General features: G+C 45.7%; 1 protein-coding gene across 4 annotated transcripts in view; it reads right to left on the bottom strand.

Annotated features, from left to right (window-relative positions):
* The window catches only part of Snx29 (sorting nexin 29), a 428,110-nt gene that overhangs the window by 74,670 nt on the left and 329,095 nt on the right, over positions 1–24,345 (bottom strand). The window contains exon 19 of one of the 4 annotated variants that reach the window (XR_005285098.1): positions 5,691–5,880. The exons of the other annotated variants lie outside the window; for them this stretch is intronic. The gene's annotated coding sequence lies outside the window, so the exon portion shown is untranslated. The remainder of the gene's footprint in view (positions 1–5,690; positions 5,881–24,345) is intronic. 4 annotated transcript variants of the gene reach the window in all.

Below are 24,345 nucleotides of genomic sequence, written 5' to 3'. Positions count from 1 at the left end.
CACAGTCCTTCCAAGGAAAAAGAGGGCGCAGAGAAGTTGCAGAGCTACTTTGAGTCCTGAGCCTAGCTTGTCGTATGAGCAGTCAAGAAGAAGGCCTGTCTGAGCAACAGTGACGACTTCCTAAAATGGCATCTGGCAAGAAAAGCAGCCAGGTGTTCACACCCCACTCCGCCAGGCAGCAGCACACCTTGCACACGGAAATGTCACGCATCACGCTCTCACCAAGCTGCTACCGTCTCCTTGGACTAAAAATGGCACTGTATTCCTCTGTTTGTTTCTTTCTTTCTCCTAGAATAGAAACACTGTCTGTGAGCTCTTTAACCCACTGCCTCTCCATGAAAACCTGTGTCAAAGCAGCTCCCAGCACAGTATGGCAGCACATTGGGGCAGTGCCGAGGGAACAGTTTAGCTCCTCTGGAAGGTCAGCTGAGTCACACGAGGAACTCCAGCTGAGCACCCTACCTCCTCACATTTCCCAGTTGGCTATAGCTGCCACCTCATGAGCAAGGTTGATCCTAACGCCAACCCCAGTGACCAGCAGGTGCAGTAGGCCATCAACCCAACTTTCCCCAGGCCCAGGGGGCAGAGGGACGAGATGGGATGGACAACTGCAGAGGCTCTAAGACCACCATTCCAGCCAGTGCTACAGGGACTCAAAAACCTGACTACCCAGACCCTGCTCCACCCAAATGGAGAAATACTTTGTCAGTCAAAGGAGAAACATGCATGATTCTATGCTGGGTTCTGAACCAACATGCTTCTGAAGAGGTCGACAGTGCTGGTAAGGATGAGGTGGCTAGAGAAATGGCAAGGTCCTTCTGCCACATCCCTGGGGCCACTGAATATAAACTCTGTTCCAGGAAGCTCCCAAAGGTACCGCAAGAAGGACTGGAGTCTAGTATGATTGCCCAATCTAATGGCTGGACTATCTCCCTGCTGCCCAGTTAACAAGTGGGGTCATTTTCTAAAGGAGAAAAACAACAGTTTGGGATTTTAAGGAACAGGTGCCTGGTCAAAGTGTGCTCCTGCCAAGAGCTTTTATTCTATACCCTGGAGAGTACCAGCTGGGTCCTTCTAGGCACTACCTGCCTAGAAGACATCCAAATTCTCTTTCACCAATAAACAAGCATGAAGGTGCCATTGCACACTGCAGCAGAGACATGCAGGCCCCACAGTGCACTGCAGCTGGGGAGTTTACCTGGCCCTTCTGTATTGGTGCTGATTAGCAAGGCCATGGTATCAGACGCAAGCAGCCAAGAAAGCGCCGACTGCTCCCATGGGCTATATTAGAAGGAACAGGCATGGGGGCATCATAAGAAGGTCCTATTGGGATAGGGTCATCTCTTGGCATGTTTAACAGGCCCTAGGCCTAGAACACTCCTAATTCCAGGTCACCAGACACTATGCTCTGAAGTTCCCAGAGTATAGGGCTCTCCCCAAAGCCTGGGTTTCTCTACTTCCTACTTAATCAAACAGAGAAACAAAAACAGCCACCTAATGTTTGCTATGCTACAGGATCTGGACAACAACCCCCATTATCTTCTGAACTTATTTCCATTATTGCCTCCATTTGGAAAAGAAAACTGAGGCTCAGAGAGGGCATAAAGTCTATGCAAGATGATCCGGAAGTTGGTAGGACTGGCTAGAAATCAAAGGATTTGAGTCCAAAGCCCAAACTCTTACTCTCTCGCATGTCAAAATACATGGAATCAGTATCACCTGGGGAACTTCTCTGGCCAAGTGGTGCAGGGCACAGGGACTAAGCAGTATGGGGGGGTGACTATAAGGACACCCAAAGACAGCAGCCCAGTAAAGAGGCAGAGGGAACAGCTCTGGTTAGAAAAGTAAGCAGGAAGCACAGGCCCCTAGGCATAGCCCCAAGCTGAGGCAGGTGTGGGGGCTGATCAACTCCCATTGGTCAGTTGCCTGGGTTGGAACTTTTGCATAAAAGACAAGGAAGCCAAGGGGGCAGTTGATCTGACAATTCTCCCTATCTGAAAACTTTTTAAAGGAACTCCAATTAATGGGCATGAAACCTGAGACAGGAGACTCATCTGTGTAGAGTTCCAGTGCCCCCTCCAGATATTTCTCTTTTTACTTTTTAAAAAAGATTTGCTTATTTTATTTCATGTACCAGTGTTGTGCCTGCATGTATGTGTGTACACCACATGCATGCCCCATACCTGTGGAGGTCAGAAGAGAGAGGGGTCCTGGAAATGACTGCGTCACTAGGTGGATGATGGGCCCTGAACCTGGATCCTTTGCAATAGCAGCCTTGCATCATCCCTCCAGCCCCTCCTTTTTCTTCCTTTTTTTTTTTTCATTTTAAAAAGTTTTTCTTCTCAACCTATGGGTCAACCTCTTTGGAGGCCCAACAACCCGTTTCACAGGGTTGCCTAAGACTATCTGGATATCAGATGTTTATACTGCTATTCATAACAGTAGAAATTACATTTATGAAGTAGCAATAAAAACAATTTTATGGTTGGGGTCACCACACCATGAGGAACTGTATTAAAGGGTAGCAGCGTTAGGAAAGTTGAGAACCACTGCCCTAAACTTTTCTCAACTAACCATGTAGTGAAACCTCCAAAACCATGTGCGCAAGTAACTTTTCCTCCAGACTCTGGCCATTTCCAGTTATCCTATTATAGGACAGGAAGCTGGCCAACACTTAGGACATTTCACCCATCCCACCTTTACCTACCTGCCCCTCTGAGGCCAGAGACGTCTCACTACCACGTCACAGGATAGCCCAGTGCAAACAAAAGGAGTCCATAACCGATCTCTGCCTAGGCAACACAGTCAAAAACACTAGGAAGTACTACTGTTCTGCCCACAGCCTTCCTCCACAGGGAAATGTAGATCCCATGAGAAACATGAGAAGGAAAACCTAGGAATGGTGACAGGCAGGCCACACCTCCATGCCCTTCTGTGAATTTCCATGGTATTCTCAGCTGTGTGAGCTGCCAGCCTTCCCCTTACCTCTCAGCCCACCCCCACCCCATGCAACCCTCATTAAACTAGCCAGCATCCCGTCATTTCCAAGTGAGGAATTAGACTGAGCTGGTCTTGGACTTGAACGTCACAGTAAGAGGTTGACTGCTGGCCATACCACATAGTGATGTTCCCTCTAAACAGAGGCCCTGCCCACCCCTCCTTCCTGATTGCCCTTCCAGCTACCTAAGCAATTTCTTCTTGACCACCCGAAACCTCACCTGAGCTAAGAGCTGGACCTGCACTGTTACAGGCCCGGTATGCACTCCCATTGACCGTGGGTGTTTATGGTGATGGCAACTACTCCAAGCATCACTAGCTTTCAGACGCTCAGAAGACAAGGGCAACTCTAGAAGACGTGGATGCGCAGACTATTTAACACCGCTCCTGCAGACTGAGGGATGGTGAAGACTCACTCACCCAGTTCTATGACAACAAGTGAAGAGAGGTTTCCCTGACCATCTCACCTAAAACAGCCTTTTCCCACAATGCTGTGCCCCCTCCTGCCCCATCCAATATCACTTCCTTTCCAGTGAGTGCTGAATAGCTTCACCATGTCAGATTCCGGCTCTGGCACATCCACATTCCTGGGAGCAGGAGGAGTCTTACCTGCCCAACCTTATCAGCATACACAGGGCTCAAAGGACTTCTACACACAAGTTAGCAGGCTCAGTGGTTGGCTGGAAAATGGGGTGGGTAGATGGAAGGAAGGAACTTCCCGAAAGAAGCCCAAGAATATCCCTATGCCACTTGCATTGTCTGGCCTTGTAGTACCACCCAAGGTTTTGGGCAACAGCAAGATATTGGTGACAGCAACACCTAACAATGAGGAAGCAGAGGTTTTGGTTGGTCATTTCTTAGCTTGGCTCAGTTCAGGGGAGAAAACTTACCCTTTAAATAACACGAACAAACCCACTTTCTGGAAGCCTTTTACAAAAGGTCAAGCTTTCCTTTTCTTTTTGGAGGAATGAGTCTATTTCACTTTCTTATGGGTTCTATCAAAGTTATATTCTTTTTCACTATATCACAGAGCTTGGATCATCATTCTCACCTTGTGGATCAATATCTTTGTCATTAAACAACAAAAGTTCCAGTCCCCGAGGAAACAGCAATCTAATAATACACCGCCCTCCTTCTTATGGGCTCCAGGGCTTAGAGAGCTGGGTGCTGTTCTTGGCCACACAGTCTTGACACCCACATCCTGGTCCTGGCCACTCCTCCAGTTCCTCCATTGCTCTAGCCCCGCCCTCTTCTCTGGTCAGGACTCCACTGCATCCTGACATCTGTACCTGGCTGGTCTCAACTCAGCATTACAGACAGGACATGAACCACTTCCTTCAGAGCCTTCCAAATCCGTTCACTACTCTCCAAAGGCAAGGCACCCTCTCCTCCCGCAGCAGCTTCTGCACAGCTCCTCTGTGGGACTGAGTGTGGCCAGTCAGTAAAGCACCTGCTGAGTAAGTGTGAGGACCTCAGTTCTGCCCTCCAGCACTTATGTGAAAGAGGGGTGTGTGATGCATCTCTATCCAGAACTGAGAGGGGAGACACGGGAATCCCCAGGGCTCACCGACAAGCCAGTCTCATCAGGCAAGAGTGAGCTCTGGGTTCAGGAAGAGACATTGTCTCAAGATACAAGGTTAGAGAATGACATGCTTACATATGAAAATGTGTGTCTGTACACACATGTGCATACACTCACACGTGAAGTGATAGATAACAGTGATCACAACAGTAGTGGCTATATCAGTAAGTATGGAACACAGACAAGTGTACAGCTAATTGAATGCCATATGGCATCATTTTGTTAATTTCTTCAAGCCTCATAACCATAATCCTCCATGAACATTTTGCCCCATTCCACAGAAACAAACTATGGCTCAGAAGTGTTAACCTTTCAGAGAGAAATTTCTGACTTGGACAAGCTGAGATGTGAACTCGGAAGTGACTGACTCCAGATCAGGTGTATCTGACTCCAGGGCCACTGTGGCACAGTCCCTGTGTCCCTAACGGCAGCTGGAGTGCCTCCCAGAACTACAGTCACTACTGCTGTTATAATTATTAGCATTATTTTGTTTTCTTAGGCGTACCTCACTATGTAGCTGGTTGGCCTAGAACTGCTGTTCAGCCCACGCTGGTTGTGAATTTACAGACTCCCTGCCTCAGGCTCCTGAGTGCTGTGATAGGCAAGGGCCTTTACACCAGTCCCACAGCTATTATTCCACATGTCAAAGTGACCCTGAAAGGTAAGTGACATTGTTCCAATTGTGCAAAAGAATAAACTAAAACACAACTCGATATGTAAAGGTGTTTGCTGCCAAATCTGAGGATCTGAGTTCAAGCTCTAGGACCCACACAGTGGAAAGAGTGAGCTAACTCACACTCCTTTGACCTCCATATACATACCATGGTACACACTGCTCACACAGGAATAAATCAGTGCAATAATTTTTAAAATAAATTACCAATTGTGACAGGATTGAAATTTGTGGTTTTCTTCTCCAGAACTCTTTGTACTTTCTCTAAAATATCACATGGTGGCCAAGTCCCCTAACCACAAATCTATTTATAAGAAAAAAAGCAGGCATGAAAGTCATTATGGCTCCCAGAAATGTACATGACGATAAGTGATTAAGGAAAACTGCATGCTGAATGAAATGGACGAGAAGCTCTATTTCGTCACTCCAGTGCCTTACACATAGCTGGAAATGGTGACTGGACACGAGGCGCAGAGCGGCGAGGCAGGCGACGTCTGGGTTAAGGAGGGTGCAGGTGTTCACAGGTGAGGGGAACCATCTCAGGAGGAAACTGCAGGGAGATGTGGGAGACATCCATTGCAACTGTGCCTTCATGGGGAGCTGAGCTGTTTCCTTTCTCTTCCAGCTCCTATATGACAAGCATGCACTAGTTTTTACATTTTTAATGTTTCCTTGCCTTGCCTGGCCTCCCCTCCTCTTCCCTCCTCTCCTTTCCTTTCTTCCTCTTTTTTAGAAATAGCCTGTTGTAGGAATGGCTGCACCCTAGTTGATTTCCACGCTGGGGACGGGCATTGCTGTGGACTGATTAAAGTTAATCCAAGACTGTCAAATGACCAAATTGTCTCCACTGATTTTTTTAGGTGAATAATTTGATTTCATATTAAACATATTTGCAGCTCAAAACTTTGTTTTGATTACTTGTTTGGTGAAGTGGTAATGCTACAAATGTCTAGGAATCACATTCGCATGATGGTTGATGAGAAAGCGAGCTAGCCTTGTGGGGGGAAGAGAAAAACCTGAATATTCAACAGTGCGTATTAAATCTGAGGCCCACTGCTCCACTCACATTCACACCCTACCCACATGCATGCCCGTGTCTTGACAAGCAGAAGACCCACTTGGCGGGGAGCTGCTGCAGGAGCCGCGACGTGGTTAACAGCTGGACTAGAGCTAACACGTTGCCACATGCCCGATTGACTGAGCCACTGCTATAGGACTTGCCCTCAGACTATGGGCTTCTTCCAGGGCCTCCCCAGCCATGAGGTCACTTCCAGGAGGACACATGGGGCTGTATGTTAGAAGCCAGAGTGGAGTCTCTTGATGTTTGAAAACCAGCAAGCCCTTGAGGACTTCTTCACCTTCCTTCACTGTTAATGGGTCTGCCTTTCCTGATTGTGGGAACAGACTAGTCCTTGCATTTCCTTTCATAATGGAGCAGATACATGTGAAGCTTTGCCAAGGTCACATTTCCTGCTTAATTTACCACCATGATCAGAGAACTCTTGCAGCAAAGGTATTCTCGACTTTTTTAAAAATTTTTTTTAAAGAAAACAAACTATCTTTTTTCATTATACATACCAATCCAAATTCCCACTCCCTCCCTTCCTCCTATTACCTCCACATACCCTCCCACCCCAACCCTATCCAATCCTCAGAGAGAGTAAGGCACATTGCTTTGGGAGAAGGTCCAAAGCCCTCCCTACTATATCTAGGCTGAGTAAGGTATCATCCAAAGAGAATAGGTTCCCAAAAAGCCAATACAAACAGTAGGGATAAGTCCTGGTGCCACTGCCAGTGACCCCCAAGTCTACCCCAACCATGCAACTATCACCTACATTTAGAGAAACTAGTTTGGTCCTATGCTTGTTCTTTCCCAGTCCAGCTGGAGTTGGTGGGCTCCCATTAGCTCAGGTAGACTGTTGCAGTGGGTGTACCCATCATGATCTTGACCTCTTTGCTCATATTCTCATTCCTCCCACTCTTCAACTGGACTTTGGGAGCTCAGTCCATAGCTCCCATGTGGGTCTCTGCCTCTGTTTGCGTAAGTTTCCAGATGAAGGTTCTATGGTGATATTTAAAATATTTAGCAGTCTGACTACAGGGCAAGTCAAGATCGGATCCCCTCTCCTCTATTGCTTAGGATCTTAGCATGGGTCATCTTTGTGCATTCCTGGGAATTTCTCTAGAGCCAGGTTTCTTGCTAACCCTATAATGGCTCCCTTAATCAAGATTTCTCTTTCCTTGCACTCATCTCTGTGCCAGTACCAAGCTGTTTTCGTTAAGGTAGCTCTATAATAGAGCTTGATGTCAGGGATGGTGATGCCTCTGAAAGTTCCTTTATTATACAGGATTGTTTTGGCCATCCTGGGTTTTTGTTTGTTTGTTTTTCCATTTGAAGTTGATTATTGTTCTTTTTCAAGGTCAGTGAGGAATTGTATTGGGATTTTGATGAGGATTGCATTGAATCTATAGATTGCTTTTGGTCGACCTTTTTAAAAAAATAATTAATTATAGCTATCAAATTAGTTAATTGATTTTGAGACAAAGTCTCATTCTTTAGCCCATGCTGGTCTGAAATTTACTGTGTAGCTCAGATTGGCCTTAAGTTCATGTCCATCCTCCTATGTGAGTGTCAGCCTTAGTGCTGGGACCATTCTGAGCTTCTTATTATTTTGTTCTCTTTATTATTATTTGGAAAATAATAATTATAATATTTAATATATTGTTATAAAATATAATGTATTATAATATGAAGTAATGATTATGTTATAATATGTTAATATAAATTCTTTATTATTATAGAAGCAAAAAAGTAACTGCTTTGAGGATAAAGTAAGAAAATACAGTTGAATTTAAATAAAAAAGTGGGGGGAACCCCCCACAAAATCTCACCAGAGGAAATATGATGGTTATCATCAGTTGTTAACTTAAATATCATACAGCATTTTAAAGCCTGTTTGGCTTCTAATGTTTAAAAGAAAGGTTTTAACATTCAAACCCAGGCTGTTATTTAAATGATTGACTTGGGCAGCTGAAGTCCTGTGTAATAACAGCTAGCCGCCTTGAGAAGACAAACTGATTCTCCTTCCACCTGAGTTATGCAGATAGTCAGATTTTTCCATTTAATTTCCTATGCTTCTATACACATTTGTTAACTTCTGAAAAAACGGGAGTAGACTATAAATTCTCCAGCTGATTTTTTTTTGTTTTGGCATCTATAATAAATAACTTTGCAAGCTAGTATGTGAGATCTACAACTCTTGTCTCCTATGATGTTTCTAGAGTGAGTATGGCTTGTTGAGACAGATTAGATTAGATTTCATGGGTGACACAGATCTTCTTCTGCAGACCCCTCCCTTAGGGAGGGTCAGGATTCCTGGCTCATTATCACAACTCTGCTGAGTTCTAGCAAGGGTGGTGTTCTGAGCAGAGGCTTCCAATGCCAAAGCACGACTTGCCAATGTCTCTTCTCCCTTCACCATGACAGCAGCATGCCCTAGCTGAGGACTTCGCCTTTGCTCTAAAATTCTGGCAGAGAGATCCTGTGACACACATAGGTGACCCCTGAAGGTATAGAGCCAGAATAGGAAAAAGACGCGTAACAAAAGTACTATAAGCTGGGAGGATCTGGGGGTTGCTTGTTATGACAGTAGAACCCAGTCCAAAGGAATGGATTACTCAAGAATTAAAATGAGAAACAACTAGAAAATTGTAATAGGTCTCTAGTTTGTGCCGAAGACTAGCCCTGAGGTCTTGACCCCTTCCTTGAGCCTCACCAGCCTGCTGCACTAGCTGCAGAGAAAGTGTAGCTTGGTTGGGGGGGGGGGTCTTCTCAAGCTCTCTATTTGCCACACCTATTTGTCCAAGAACTTTCTACATGGCCCCAAAAATAAAGGTGCATAACACAGGCTTATAAATTAAACATCTACTGCAAGAAATAATTTAAAAACCTATTTTAAAACATTTATTCTTCAGTATACATGAAATTTTCCCATTTGTGAAAGAGGAACTCAAACTTGCATGCTAATGAGAAGGATGTGCTGTCTGTGCTTATATAAAGCATGAACTCCTGGTCAGCCGAGCGAGACCTAGAATGTCTTCAACGTTCTTCAGAGTGACTGAGTATTCAGATAACCAAACTTTCTAACACAGCACAATTCAAAGATAGAATTGATACTTCCTGAGGACTTCGGGAGGGTCCTTCTGTCTTTCTGGATGAAGTCCTTATGCTTCTGTGAGTGCAGAAAACCTTCCACGTGTCATGAAAGCACTGTCCTTCAGAGCATAAGACAATCTTGAACCTGAAAGCGTGTTCTATACAGCAACTAGTGCATGTGGCATAATGATACACACAGTGCAAACACGCATATTGTATGTTCAAAGCCAAGACACAGAAGGTTGTGCATGCAACAGGCAGTGCTGCCAGAAACACACTGGACTCATTACATGTTTGATTCTGAATTAATTTTCAGTCATTATGACGTTCAAAAATACTTTCCTGTTGCCAAGTTTCTCATGACTCCAAGACTCAGCTCTAAGACCTCTCCATATAGGGTCATGGTCCACAGTTTGAGAAACTGGGTTCTAGCAGATGCAGGCACCTGGGTGGATTTGGTCTTGTCTGATCTTTATCTCTGGCTGCTTTTTATCAGTACTGTTCAGGAGATTCATCCATAGATACAGACCTTCAATCCCTTGCTGTCCAGTGCTCCTCTGGATGAATGGACAACTCATGCATCTATTCTTCTACAGATATGCTTGTCACAACTGCTATTTTGCTTTATTATGTGGTTGATTCAGTTTTCCCTTCACTAAATCTCACTCTTTAGTAACAAGAATTTAGTCTACCTTTCTCCTTCCTTGCTGCAGTGCAACCCTTAGCATGGTGTCTCTAACACAGCTCAAAGGTGGGACCTCCTCCCAAACACAAAGTCTGTTTCATGAACAACTTAAATCACTTCCAAACCCCTTCTTGCAGTAATCTACAAGTTTCCCTGTACATTTAATCTTTAATGCAGCCACTAGGTTCTTAAACAATTCCTGCTTTGTAATGCCAATCAAGATATTTAGATGTTGCTAGTCATATGTGCAGGCACTTGATGTCTATGGGCCCATCCCAGGAGACTGCTTACTAAGATTCTCCCCACTTCCTACATCAGAACACTGTCATCTTTGTGCTATCACCACATTCAAGAGATAAAACTTTTCTATTTAATTAAATTATCACATTCAATTTCTTTGAAAATATGCACTTGAAGAGAATAAGAGAAACAGCTGCAACAAGAACCAAAGTCTTGTGCAAAACAGAGTAGGAAACTGATCCTGGGAGATCTTGATTCATGAAAGAGTCTGCAAGACATTTTGCAGGACACAGCAGATACTTACTGAACTGCCTTTGAAATGCCCCAATGGTACAAAAGAACTTTGGGTGACTGTGCAGGCAGCGAGATGTCTTTGTCATTTCTAGAGTTTTGAAAGTAGCTTACTTCTTGTTCACCTAGGTAATATTGTATCCTTCTGGAGTCTTTGATGGAGTTGAAGAATAGATAGATAGTTATATTTTTTCTTAGTTATGATAAAAAATAAAGTAGATATAAATATTGTAACTGTAATTCTTACTTGATAACTGTTTTGTTATACGTAATTTTGCTATGTTAAAGTTAAAGCCTTTTTTTTGCTTAAACAGAAAAAGGGGAAATGTAGGAAATTCTTCTGTTTGAGTTGATTTCATTGGTTAATTAAAGAAACTGCCTGGCCCATTTGATTGGCCAGCCCTTAGGTGGGCGGAGTAGGCAGAACAGAACGCTGGGAAGGGAAGTTAATAAATCGCCATGCCTCTACTCTCTGAGCCAGACCTCCGTGCCTCTCCTCAGGGAGCCAGACGCGATGGAGCCAGCCATCACCAGGTCAGACATGCTGAATCTTTCCCGGTAAGACACCACTCGTGGTGTTACACAGATTATTAGATATGGGGTAGTCAAGATGTGAGTAAGAGGCTGAAACTAATGGGCAAGGCAGTGTTTAAAAGAATACAGTTTCCGTGTAATTATTTCGTGTAAAGCTAGCCAGGAGGCCAGGAGCCAGGCGGCGGGAAGCCGCCCGCAGCTCCCACTACAAAATCTCAAAGCCCAGGGCTACCAAAATGACCCCACATTCCACCCTTGGCATCTAAAGAAAATGGGCAAAAAGAAGGCACTATTGCAACAGGAGAGCAGATGTGGCTGCTGGCTGCCTAGAAATACAATGTTATCTTTTCAAAACTGAATCTTTCCCATCATGCAGCTAAGCTGCAATGTGGACTCATGCAACCCAAGTTTCACCTGTACATGTCTGCCCATTCATTCATTTAGTAAATATTTGTTTACATGAACTGATCAAGGCCCTAAGGGGGTAAAACCAGTGCTTACAGAGCAGTCAGAGACACTAACAGTTACCAATCACATAAGCAAATCAAACAAGTCAGAAAGTGACAATCACTATAAAGAGCATAAAACAAGAATGTACTATAGAAAGCTGGAGGATAGAAGGTGACTTCAGGTGGAGGTGATGAGGGCAACTTTTCAAACTGAGAAATGTTTGGGAATACAAAGTCCAAGAAGAAAGACTAGAAGAGAGTCAGAGATAGAAGAAACACTAAGATTCCAAAAGAAGTCTGTAAACTAAATGGGATTGTTAGTACCCTAGGTTCTGCCAGACCCTAGAGAAACAGCTGCCATGTATACAGAATTTCCTTGCAGCAGTGAAGCTTCCCAAACTTTTCATGATACAGTCTCTTTAACAAGGTCTGGGTGTGTGACCTCCTTCCACTTCTGAAGCTGTGATCAGAATTTTCTAATCAGAGCCTGCAAGATGACCCAATGATTAAAAGTGTTCATTCCTCGAGTCCAATGACTGGAGTTAGAACCCTAGGGCCCGTGGTAGTGAAGGACAGAGATTACACAGCTGTCCTTTGGCTTCCACAGGTGTGTCCCAGCATACATCCTCTCTCACACACACACATCACACAAACATAACAAAAATAACTTTCTTCTCAATCTTCTTGGAATTCAAGTAAATGAAGTACAAAGATGTCTTGGCATAATATTTGGCACATGAAAGCACCTAGAAAATGCCACAGTTGCAACTACTGTCGTTGTCATCATTATCATCCTACTATCATCAACCATCATCACCATCATCATCACCATCGACCACCATCAATCATCAACCATCACCACTGTCAACCATCACCACCATTATTAGCCATCATGAACCATTATAATCATCAATTACTATCATCAACCACCATTATCATCAAATTATCATGATTACTATTATTATCAGCTATCACCATTAACTATCACTATCATCAACCAGAATAATCATCAACCATCACCACCATCAACAGTCATCATCCCCAAGCGTTATCACCATCGCTAACCATCATTATCATTACCAACCATCATAAATCATTAATGCCATCATCAACATCATCATTGTCATTCCTTTTCCTTTGTTTAGGAGCTTAGTTCAGAAGGAAGTGGCAGGCTGGAGAGATGGTTGGGAAAGTGCTCTCCTTCCAAGTGGGAGAACCTGAGTTTGGATCTCCATAACCCACACAAAAAGTCAGGCATGGCAGTGTGCAACTACAGTTCAAGCAGTGGTGAGGTGGGAGGCAGACTGGCAGACTGGCAGACCCAAGTTTACTGGGCAACTTGGTGATGTTCCAGGTCAATGACAGACCTTGTCCCAAACACACACACACACAGAGTGGAAGGTTCCTCAGGAGTAACCCTAAGGTTATCTTCTTACCCCCACATGCACATGACATTATGAAGACACACCTGTACACATGTGAACTCCCCATACCACCACACACAAACACACAGAAAGAGGCAGGGTTCTTCTTCTAGAGTGCATAGAATTAGAAGGGCAGCTACACCCAGACCCTCATTTCAACTCACTGCTGTGGGACCTGGGAAATACACATAACCAACTTTCTCATACACAAAAATACTTGCTCTCATGGAGTGATGGTGAAGAACAGGACTTGTATATATTAAAGGCTTAATAAACAGCACTGGCCTTATTCACATTTCCCCTGTCCTTCCTCCATAAATAGATTACTGCAAAAGTGGGTATAGAAGAGGTGGATTTGGTGACACAATTCTGTCGCCTTCTTGCCAGGTGACTTCCTTTTGCTAACTCTCATGCCTGCTTTACCTCTGGCTTCTTCTAATTGAGGTATTCAAAGTCTGTTTCTCCCCACACCTTCCCTGATCTGCACTTGCCCCATCGGCTGGGCCAGCAGCACTCGGATCCTAGAGCTGAGATCCCTTGTGCCCATCTCCTCCACCAGTCCTGGGCTGTAACCATCGTACTGTCCTTTGGGACTCCAATCACCACAGGATGCAATTTCCACAGCCTTGTCTCTCTGCCCTGGAACACAGCTTCCACACGGCTGCCAAACCAAGCTGCCTCTCCTAGTTCTAGACAGTGAAGCAGTCTGACATCCGCACACTGCTGGGAGGCCTGGCACGGAGCTTGTGATTCACAGTCTCTCGGGGGGAGGTTGCTGGCAGCACAAGGAGATAACCTCTCAAGGTTAGGCTTGAAATGCTTTTCTGTATCTGGGAGAGGGTGAGACAGAGATGCAAAGCTCGGAGCAATAGCTCCACCTTCTCTACTTCATTAGAAAACCAAGACTTCTTAAAGCCTAACTCCAAAAAACAAAACCAAAAATCCCCCAGGCCTCATGGTGTATGCGGTGGCTCAGAGATGAACATGATGTGAAGGCCTTCCAAGGCTGGCACAATTCAAGGTCCAAAGATGGATCACGGAGAAGATCCCCCAGGCCAGAAGGTATTTATTCACCACCACATGTGTCTATTGCTTCAAACCCAGAAATAAAATAATAATTACCCCTGTGCCAAAGGCCTCAGGGAAGCAGTCATCACATAAACACAAACCCTAGGAGCTGACATCTGAACTGCCACAGGCTACCTCAAGACAGTTGCTACACACTGCCTCCTGCGACTTTAGGATCAGCACTGGGCTGAGCAGCAGCAGCACCCGCAGATGAGAAGTGTCAGCATGATGGCACCTGTTTGGGGATCTTTAGAATGCAGCTCAGTTTAGCCCTTACAGGCAGGTACATGAATCATAACGCAAATTTGTCTGGACTGAAGCTAAGGCAGCCCTGGTTCTTAATTCTTGACTGGAGAGGAAGGTGTGTGAGGGAGTGTGAGTGTGTGTGTGTGTGTGTGTGTGTGTGTGTGTGTGTGTGTGTGTGTAGGACAGAGGACAACCAATACCTCAGCTGTTGTTCCATCTCCCCTCCCATGCAGAGTCTCCCACAGGCCTATAACTCCTTGAGCTGGCTAGGCTAGTTGTCCAGCAAGCGCCAGGGATGTTTCTGGAACATACTACACACCAGCATTTTTATATGGATTCTGAGGATGGAACTCAGATCTTCAACACCCCCATTACCAACATTCTCATTACTAACTGAGCATCTCCCTATCCCCAGGAAAAGATATTTCTAAGACTTTTATGGTATGTGGGTGGAGAGTGACCCAAACAACAGCTACATCTCAGTGTGGAGCAGCTCTACTTGCTGGGTTATCTCCATCCATGCAGAAGGCCCTCAGGTACTATGCTAGATGCTCCCAACAACCCTCAGATGACCTAGCATTAAAGGGAACAACACTGTGAGTCCACATTTAGGATGCTCACTGTGTGTCCCCAAGATCCAATACATGCCTAAGGAACAGAAGGAGTTTCCCTAGCTTTATCTTTGACATGCCTAAAAGCTCCTGCTCAGCCTGAATTCTCATGCCCACTTATCTAAGGTGCTGAATCTGGGGCCTTGAGTATGCAAAGATGATCTTGGGAAAGTCTGGTCATGGCAGCTGATATGTGGGCCTCCCTGCTGTTGGGCTCCGTGGAAACTAAACTTTGGTAACACTAGATAGGAAAATACTCAGGACAAGAAAGCCATTCCAGTCAGGGCAGGTCCTGTGACAAGCACTCAACAAAGTCTAAAGCATCAGTGAAAACAGAGGGCACCAGCAAGAACAGATGGGAATCTGGGAGTTGAAGAACTTGATAAAAAGCCTAAAGGGAGAATTCTGATGGGAGCGGTTCATCAGGCATACAAGAATGGGAGAAGCATAGTTCAGGGTCTGACTTCAGTGGAGACCTAGGTCTTGTTACAACACCTCATCCATCTACCAATCTAGCAAATGTGCAACAAGCTAGCCTGTGCTGGATACTGGAGTCAGTGGAAAATAGCTGGCACATAGCTGAACCTGAACACTGGCCATCTACATGAGCAATATCCTTGGAGGCTGCAGACCCCAGCCCACATACAACTCAGTCTAGAGTCATAGAAAAGTCAGACAGGAAACCTAATCTTAGGGGCTGTGCCGACAGTAGCTGGGCCACCTGGGCGCAGGCTGAGAGGCTGTGGGTGCCGTCCTTCTGCACTCACCACTCTAGCATGGCAGCAAGTCTTCACTCTCTGGTCTCGACTCCCCAGCTACTGAGAGCCCAGAAAGAACTCCCTCTTCTCCCATGGAGCTGTGGCTACAGAGGACACGTGTCCTCCACGTACCACACCCACACTGAGTCAGTGTCAGCCAGGGGACGGGGCCTTTTCTCCTGGGGCATCTGCCGTGAGGGACATTGGCCTGTAGCTGCCCATCAAGATCTACTAGAGCATGGCTGTGCAGTGGGGCAACTGAGAGTCCTCAGCAGCTCCACAGATGGCAGAAGTCTTGATGACACTGAATCCTTAGAAATTACCCTGCCACCCAGATCTTCCCCACTGGGCGAACTCTGAGTATCATTTGAAGGCATTTTCTCTTCCCATCAACAATCCTAATCCCAAATTCCAGCTCCCCAAGTGTCTTGTTCAGGGTTTCTATTGCTGTGAGGGGACACCATGACCATGACAACTCTTATAAAGGAAAACATTTAAGTAAGGTGGTGGCTGATAGTTTCAGAGGTTCAGGCCATTATCATCATGGTGGGACATGGCGGTGTGCAGGCACACGTGGTACTAGAGCTGAGAATCCTACATCTTGATCCAAAAAACAACAGGAAGTGAACTGAGACACTGGGTGTGGCTTGTGCATATATGAGACCTCAAAGCCTGCCTCCACAGTGACATACTTCCTCCAGCAAGGCCACACCCACTGTAACAAAGTCACACCTCCTAACAGTACCATTCCCCTTGGGGGCTACTTTCTTTCAAGCCACCACACTAAGGAAGCCTCTCCAAACAGCCAAACACAGGACAGTGAACTTAAAGAACACACACTGTCTGCAGTGAGCTGCAGCTCCCAGACTGCAGGTCCAGGTCCTCTGACGGTGATGCTTGGATAGGAGTGCTGTCCTGCAGCCACAGACCCGTGAGCAGCATCTCCCCCTGGCCTCTCACTCTCCCTGTCCCCAGCTCAAACTCCAGTCTAGTGAGGGAGACAACAGACAGGTTAGGCATGTTTTTAAAGTACTGTCCCTGAGCAGGGCAGACTTCTGAGCTGATTGCAAAGGAGGCCCCAAATCTCAGGAATAGTAATGATAGCAAGCACAGCAGGAAGCCCTAAAAACATGGAGGACAGAGGCTATGCAGGTGTCACACCCAGACTGTCTAAGACCACAACCAAACAGAACAATCCCCCCTTCCCACTCTACTCGCAAAACAACTTTCTATAGCAACAAAACCCCAAGCTGACACCATCTCCTGTGTGCTGTGGCTTGAGACTCATTTGCTTTCCTGTCTGGGTCAGTCTGAGGAGCCTGGATATGTTTACAGGAGTGGTTCACAATGACGCTGGAAGGGACTTCTGTCTCAAAATGAGGGCCCCACCAACCAAACAAACATTAAAATCTGCACGAGGACAAGTGGCAGTGAGTACTAACAGGAGCAGCTAGGTGATCACAAGTAAATAGCCCCACCACAGGGCAACCCAGTAATTTAAAGTAACACTCACAAGGAGGCACAGTGTGTGATGCAACGTTCATATGCAGTCCAGGCTGCAAGGAGAAATAAGAGCCTGCAAGCTTTCCCTAAGTCCTCCCCATGAAAGAGCTCTGCTGAGAAAGCCTGAAGTCACACCGGGAGAGGGAAACACACCAAGAAGCCACTCTACCAAATGACCGGTTAGGCTTCTCTGCCCAGGGTACTTCAAGAGTTAGGAGTTCTCTGTGTCAAGGACTAAGGGTGGGAGGGAGCAGCAGAGAGTGGGGGAAGGAGGCCAAGGTATCAGAAGAGGGGATAATGGAAGATGAGGCAGAGCAAGCTAGGGAGGGAAGAAGACAATGAAGGGGAAACAATAGGCAAGAGGGAAAGGAAGTGAGACAAGAAAAGGGGGAAGGGGGAAAGAGAAGAGAAGTGATCTCAGGCCTCCAGATCTGAAAGACTCCTGTTTCTTCCTTGCCCCTGGCCCTCAAGCAGGTGTGGGGTACCAGGAATGACTGCAATGAGCCTGTATCCCTGGAAAGGAGCGGCTCATGGAACCAGGACTCCTGATGCTGGACCTAAGTAGCAGCATGTGCTGAGGTGACCACACAAGAGAGAAGGTCTGCAGCCATAGGTGTAGACCTCACACTACACAGCACCCTAGACCAAATGTCACCCTTCCTGCCAGGAGGCCACTGTGACTACATTAACTCCTCTTGGAGAGGCTATAACAACTGCCATGCTGTGTATGAGCAGGACGTGGGAGAGAAGGGCCGGGACACACCCCTCCTGTGACTACAGGGTCCCATTCCAGCATATGCCATACTGTGTATCTGGGTCTGAAACTAAAGTGTGCTGGACGTGACTATAGCTACATCCCGTGGTGACTATGTTAGCTTCAGGGAGGTCGCCTTAATGAGGCTTTATTTCAGCTGTAATTGACATACCCCAGCTCAAACCCTGAGCTATGTGCTTAGACATTTAGGGAACCCTGGATACAGCAGTACTGCCAGCTACCCTGCAGCTAGAATCTTGTTAGGTTTGGGGCAGGGCATTACATATGTACCACAGGAGGTAGTGCTGTTGGGGGAGGGTATGGAACCTTCTGGGACAGAAGGCATAGCAGGAGGGGGTAAGTCACTAGGGGTGAGACCCTGAGAATTACAACCTGGACCACTTTCTGGACCTAGCCCTAGGCTTCCTGTCTGCCACAGCTGTGTGATGAGCTACTGCCAGCTCCCTCTGCCACACACTGAGAGGTTCCAGATGCCTCAGCTGCCATGCTGTGGTAGTTTGAAAGACAATGGCCCCCAAAGGGAGTGGCACTATTAGGAGGTATGACCTTGCTGGGGTAGGTGTGTGGCTGTGTTGGAGGAAGTGTGTCACTGTGGGAGTGGGCTTTCAGTTATCCAATGCTCAAGCTACTTCCAGTGTCTCAGATCACTTTCTGTTGCCTGCAAGATGTAGGACTCTCAGCTATTTCTCTAGCACCATGTCTGCCTGCACACATTATAACTCCTTTATAAGAGTTTCTGTAGTCATGGTATCTCTTCAAAGCAATAGAAACCCTAACTAAGACAGAAGTTTGTACCAGGGCCTGGGGTATTCCTGTGATAGGCCCAAACATGCTTTTATCTGAAAGAATTTGGACTTTACAAGTTTGGGCTATTGCTGTGGGATAATGTTACTGTACACTATACAGATTTGTCACTCATATTGGTTTAACAAAACACTGGCCAGTATCCAGGCAGGAAATACAGGCGATGCAACCAGATTATGAGAATTCTGGGAAGTGGACAGACAGAGAGTTAGTCACCAGTCAGACACAGAGAAATTAAGATGAGAATGACTTACTGAGAAAAGGTACCAAGCCACATGGTTAAACATAGACAAGAATTATGGGTTAAGTTGTAAGAGCTAGGTAATAATAATCCTGAACTAATAGCCCATACAGTTTATAATAAATATAAGCCTCTGTGTGTTTCGTTGGGACTGAATGGCTATGGGACCAAGGGGGAAAGAAACTTCTGTCTACAGGTTATGAAGGAATGCTTTAAGCACTGCATAATGGGTCATACTAGTAAGAGCATGGAAGACAACGGTGCTGATAATGATTTAAACTGTCAGACCCAGGAGGTTTCAGAGGAGAAAAATATTAATATGTGGTCTAGATACCAGTTTTGTGATGTTTTGGTGAAGAAAGTGGCTGCTTTTGCCTTTGTCCAAAAAGTCTGCCTGAAGCTAAAGTGAAGCATTTGGATTAATTCCGTTGGCAGAGGAAATCTCAAAAGAGCCAAGTATAGACTCTGTTGTGTGGCTATTAGTGTTAACTCTGATGAAGATTTATAATGAAAAGAAACAAGCTTGGCAAATAAAAATACAAAATGTACAGATAGAGAAAGGAGCATCAGAAAAATAGAATAGAGCTAAATCATGTGTTCAAGGAGATAAACGGATTAAAAAATGGAATAAAGGGAGTGGTGACCTCAGGACAAGATCCCACCCAGCTAAGTATCCAACTTGTGAAAAGTAATTAAAGAAAAGCTTAGAGCCCACTATGGTGGTGCATGCCTTTAATCCCAGCACTCAGAAGGCAGAGGCTGTTGGAATTCTGCATTTGAGGCCAGCCTAGTGTACAGAGCAAGTTTCAGAACAGTCTAACTTAGGCAGTGGAGGAAAACAGAAAACTGGTGAAGATGTAACTGACAAAGAGGCCATGTTCCAGTCCCGGTAAGTGGCAGAACTTGGCAGCTTCAGCCACACAGTTCTGGAGTTAGAGATAGAAGAAAGGGGCTATGGAATTTGCCTTTGTCTAAGGAAAGCCGCTGAGACAGGCATGTGTCAGGATGTTCCTGAACAGAGGCCTAGCAGAGAGGTCATTTCATGAAGCTGTGAGAGTGCAGCCTGGATTGACCTGGAGACCCCAAGATGTCGGAGAAGCCAGAGTCCTGGGACACGAGCTGAGAAGAGCCGCTGACAGGGAGTGGAACCAGCCCAAGACAAAGAAGTGCGCTGCCGTCAACCAAGCTGAAAGGAGCTGGAGATCTGAAGAGCACACTGACATCAGACATGGAAATGCAGAGTTTGGAGTTTGCCCAGCTGGTTTTAGTCTTGCTTTGGTCCAGTATTTCCTCACTGTACTCTCTTTCCCTGTGTCATTATAAGTTAGAAGTATGTGATCTATTTTTTTTATTTTGATTTTGCATGTGATTACAAAGAGACTGTATGAATCCTTGAACTTTAGACTTCTAAGTAAGTTTTATATTGCTATAGACCATGGGGACTTTTGAAGTTGGGCCAAATGCATTTTTATTATGATATGGCTATAAGCCTTTGGGGACAGGGAATGAAATGTGGTAGTTTGAAAGAAAATGGCCTCTGAAGGGTGTGGCATTATTAGGAGGTGTGGCCTTGTTAGAGTCAGTGTAGCCTTGTTAGAGAAAGTGTGTCAATGTGGGGGTGGGCTTTCAATACTCCTATACTCAAGCTACCCCCAGTATCTCAGACAATTTCCTGTTGCCTGCAAGATGTGGTACTCTCAGCTACCCCAGCACCAGGTCTGCCTGCACACCACCATGTCCTGCCATGGTAATGATGGACTGAACCTCTGAACTGAAAGCAAGTCACCACAATTAAATGTTTTCCTTTATAAGAGTTGCCGTGGTCATGGTATCTCTTCACAGCAATAGAAACCCTTACTGAGGCACATGCCTTCCCTCCTATAATGAACTATATCATCTAAACCAGGAATCCAGATGAACCCTCTACCCTAAAGTTTACTCTGTCAAGTGTTTGGTCACAGCAGTGAGAAAAGTTGATGTCTATGGCTCTCTTCTCCACCCCCTATTCATTCACGTTCCTGCTCCTCATTCCCAGCACTGTATCCCCAACAGTGGCTGGTTATACCTTTTGTTCTCCTGAAGTAATTCCTCTGATATCTGTTATTCAATAATTACACAGTTGTACCTTGCCCAATCCCAAGCCCAGCTTGCCAACCCAAACCATATACATAGCAAATGATCACAAAACTGGGACCACTCAGCCATGAGCACAGAAGGAAGAGCAGGGCAGGCAGGGAATCCCCATGACCAACCACTGTGTCAACTCCATGACCTATCAGGTCACTGGCCTGACCTCTGTGCCCACAACTCTATAGAGGAAACAAAGGTTGTGTGTGTGCAGAGGCAATTAGAGACAGCAGAGGACTCTAGTAGCCTGACGCTTCCACCTTCTGCTCCCTGTTACTGGGGATCTGATTTTATGTAATCTATTGCATTGGATTTCCCCAAGAAAAAGCAAATATCAAAAGGGAGTTAACCCTGATACCTACCCATGTGGTGTGTCCACTTCTCTGTCGCTGTTTACAGGGCATGTCCTTAAGCCTTCTAAATATGAAATGGGGCACTGACTACATATTTCTAACCGAGAATACATTGAAAACTCTACCACTTGGTGACCAAGGAAGTCCACCCTTACTGATTTCTCATGGCCCTGGGGACTCAGCAAATCCACATTCCAGTCTTGCAGTACACTCTGCAACTGTGAGAACATTACTTTGTCACCAGTACCAGCTGCTATGTTAGCAAGAGGAGTGAGCAATGGGGGAAGAGAACCTTTAGAGCAGTGGTTCTCAACCTATGGGTCGAGACCCCTTTCGGGGTCAAACAGTCCTTCACAGGGGTCACATAAGACCATCAGAAAACACAGACACTTACATTATGATTTATATCGGTAGCAAAATTACAGTTATGAAGTAGCAACAAAAATAATTTTATGGTTGGGGATCAGCACAGCATGAGGAACTATATTAAATGCTACAGCATTGGGAAGGTTGAGAACCACTCCTTCAGAGGACTTCTGTTACTGAGACTGCTTTACCAAAACAAATCCATGGCATTTGCCTATGCAGTTAGGTGGCTGGGTAGGGAGTCCCATGGGAAGGACACTGAGAGCAACAAGGTCAGATGTTAACACTGACTTAGAGGAAATTCCTCAACCCATGACTCACCATCACCTCATCTGACACAAGGGCCTGTGGACAGTAATGTCCAGTTCATGTGTCAAATGCATGAAATGAGAATGAGCATCAAGGTAACACAACATCAGGTCTCACCTCCATAAAGACTTCTGGGCTCCTTGGAACCTCTTACAGGTACTGCCTTTGCTCTGCAGCTACCCAAACACAGGTCCTGTGTGTCCACCCACCCTCTAGACACCAGGTCCCTCAGAAATAAGGGAGCTTTGTTCCCTGAAGGCCTCTGGGAAGGTCATATGAAAGGTGTGACAAACTGAATGCCAATCAAGACTTTTCATTATCGGAACATGACCAAAGTAATTTGGTAAAGTGAGGACCCTAAAGGGTCATGTCCACATAATCACATGTGCTCAGCATTTACATGTTGTCATCACATGTGGCGAGGCACACACGCTAAGGTGCAACTGGGGTGTGCTGCTGTGGATGCCACCCTCCCTGCTCCTGCAGAATACAGCTTCACTCACAGCTCCGGCCTCCCACTAAGATGTCAGGTTACTGAAGCAAAGCTCAGTGGCCAATGTAACTCACCACCGGTTTTGCAGAAGTTAAGCACAGGCATGGCATATAGCAGGTCCTTTGTTATCAGCTTAGGGACAATTAAATTATACGAATAAAGAGGAAAAAACCCTCCTGTTTGTAAAGACAAAACCAGGAACAAAAAATAACAGTGACACCTGAGACCAAAAGAGACTTCCTAGGAGGCCTGAGTGCTCCAAGAACAGCTGGAGAATAAGTGCCGCAATCCCTAGAACTCAAGTGCTGTGGGAGGGATGTTCTAGAAAGGGAGACTGCACAGGGCTTTTCATGGTCTACAGCAATTAGCTGATACTAGCTGAAGAAATCACGCTCACCATATGGCAAGCCCACAGTAGGCTCTCCTGACCACCGCAGTCACAGCAGATGCAACAGGTGGAAGCAAGTACAAGTGGGAGGAAGGAGCTCCAGCCTCGGAACTGGTTAGTCCTTCCCCAACCATGAAATGTCACATTCTAGGGCCTGTGCTTCTGCACTGCAGCCCCCATTTCTGCATGCAACTTGGCTATGTCTTACTCAGCAGACACCTCTCTCTGCAGAGCCACAGGTACATAAAGATGGAGCTGGAGATAAAAGACACTTGAGGCATACCACCTAAGGAAGGAAGATGAAAGAAGACAAGAAACCTAAAGCCTGGAGTCTAAAAACACTGCCCCTTCCAGACCACCTGGGCCCCATATATCCTACTGAGTGCCTGTGATCTATTATTGATATTGGCAAAAAATGCAATCCCCTGGCGTCCTCCACACAAACATGCTCAATTGGATAAACCTTTAACATTCTGGCTACAAACATTTCTCTGGCAGGACTGGGACAGTAGGGAGGGCAGGTGCTCAAATACTGAGGGAGTCTTCCTAGGGTACCACCCTTCCTCCCGACCATAACAATACCCGTGGCCTCTAGGTAAAAGAGCTGTACCAGAAGAAAAAGATCTCCCTGAAACAAAGTAACATTGTACAATGGAATCCTAATTGGGTCAAGCTTCTGGTGAGTGGAATCAAAGACTGAATGAATCTCACATAGACAGCAAATGCAGGTGTACTTAGAGGGAAGGACTTGCGGGCCCAGGAGTACATGTGCTGATGTGCTATTTCTTGTCAATGTAGTAGCTGCAGCTTTTGTCAAGGGGAAAACAAAACTGGATTGTTTTTCAGGTCCAATACTAAGCTCTAAACATTTCAGTTTACCATGATTAGCACAGATATTCAGCTTGTTTGGAAGTTGTGGTATCACCTGGAGAACCAGATTAAACATTTGCAGATGTATATGTTAGAAATGTATTGATCAACCAATGGTGAACTTAATTACACCACGTGGCAGTGAGGAGAAATCAAACTGCAAACACAACTGAGTACTAAGAAAGAACGGGGGAGAGGGAGAAAACGTGGTGGGAGGGCCGGCACACTGAGGTGGCTGAGTATGCATTTGTTTCCCATCTGGCTCATCCATGTTTGTCTCTGGTCACTGCTTGGTGGCAGCCAGACATCAGTGGTCCCACAGTGCAAAATATCCTCAGGATGAAAAGCAGTAAACTGGAAAGACACTGGAAGCCAGTGTTGGTTTTGTTCTATTGCCCTCCC

This window comes from Arvicola amphibius, chromosome 4 (assembly GCF_903992535.2).
Source record: "Arvicola amphibius chromosome 4, mArvAmp1.2, whole genome shotgun sequence".
NCBI lineage: Eukaryota > Metazoa > Chordata > Mammalia > Rodentia > Cricetidae > Arvicola > Arvicola amphibius.
Note: the sequence above shows the minus strand (reverse complement) of the source record. Positions and strands in the feature narration are given on the sequence as shown.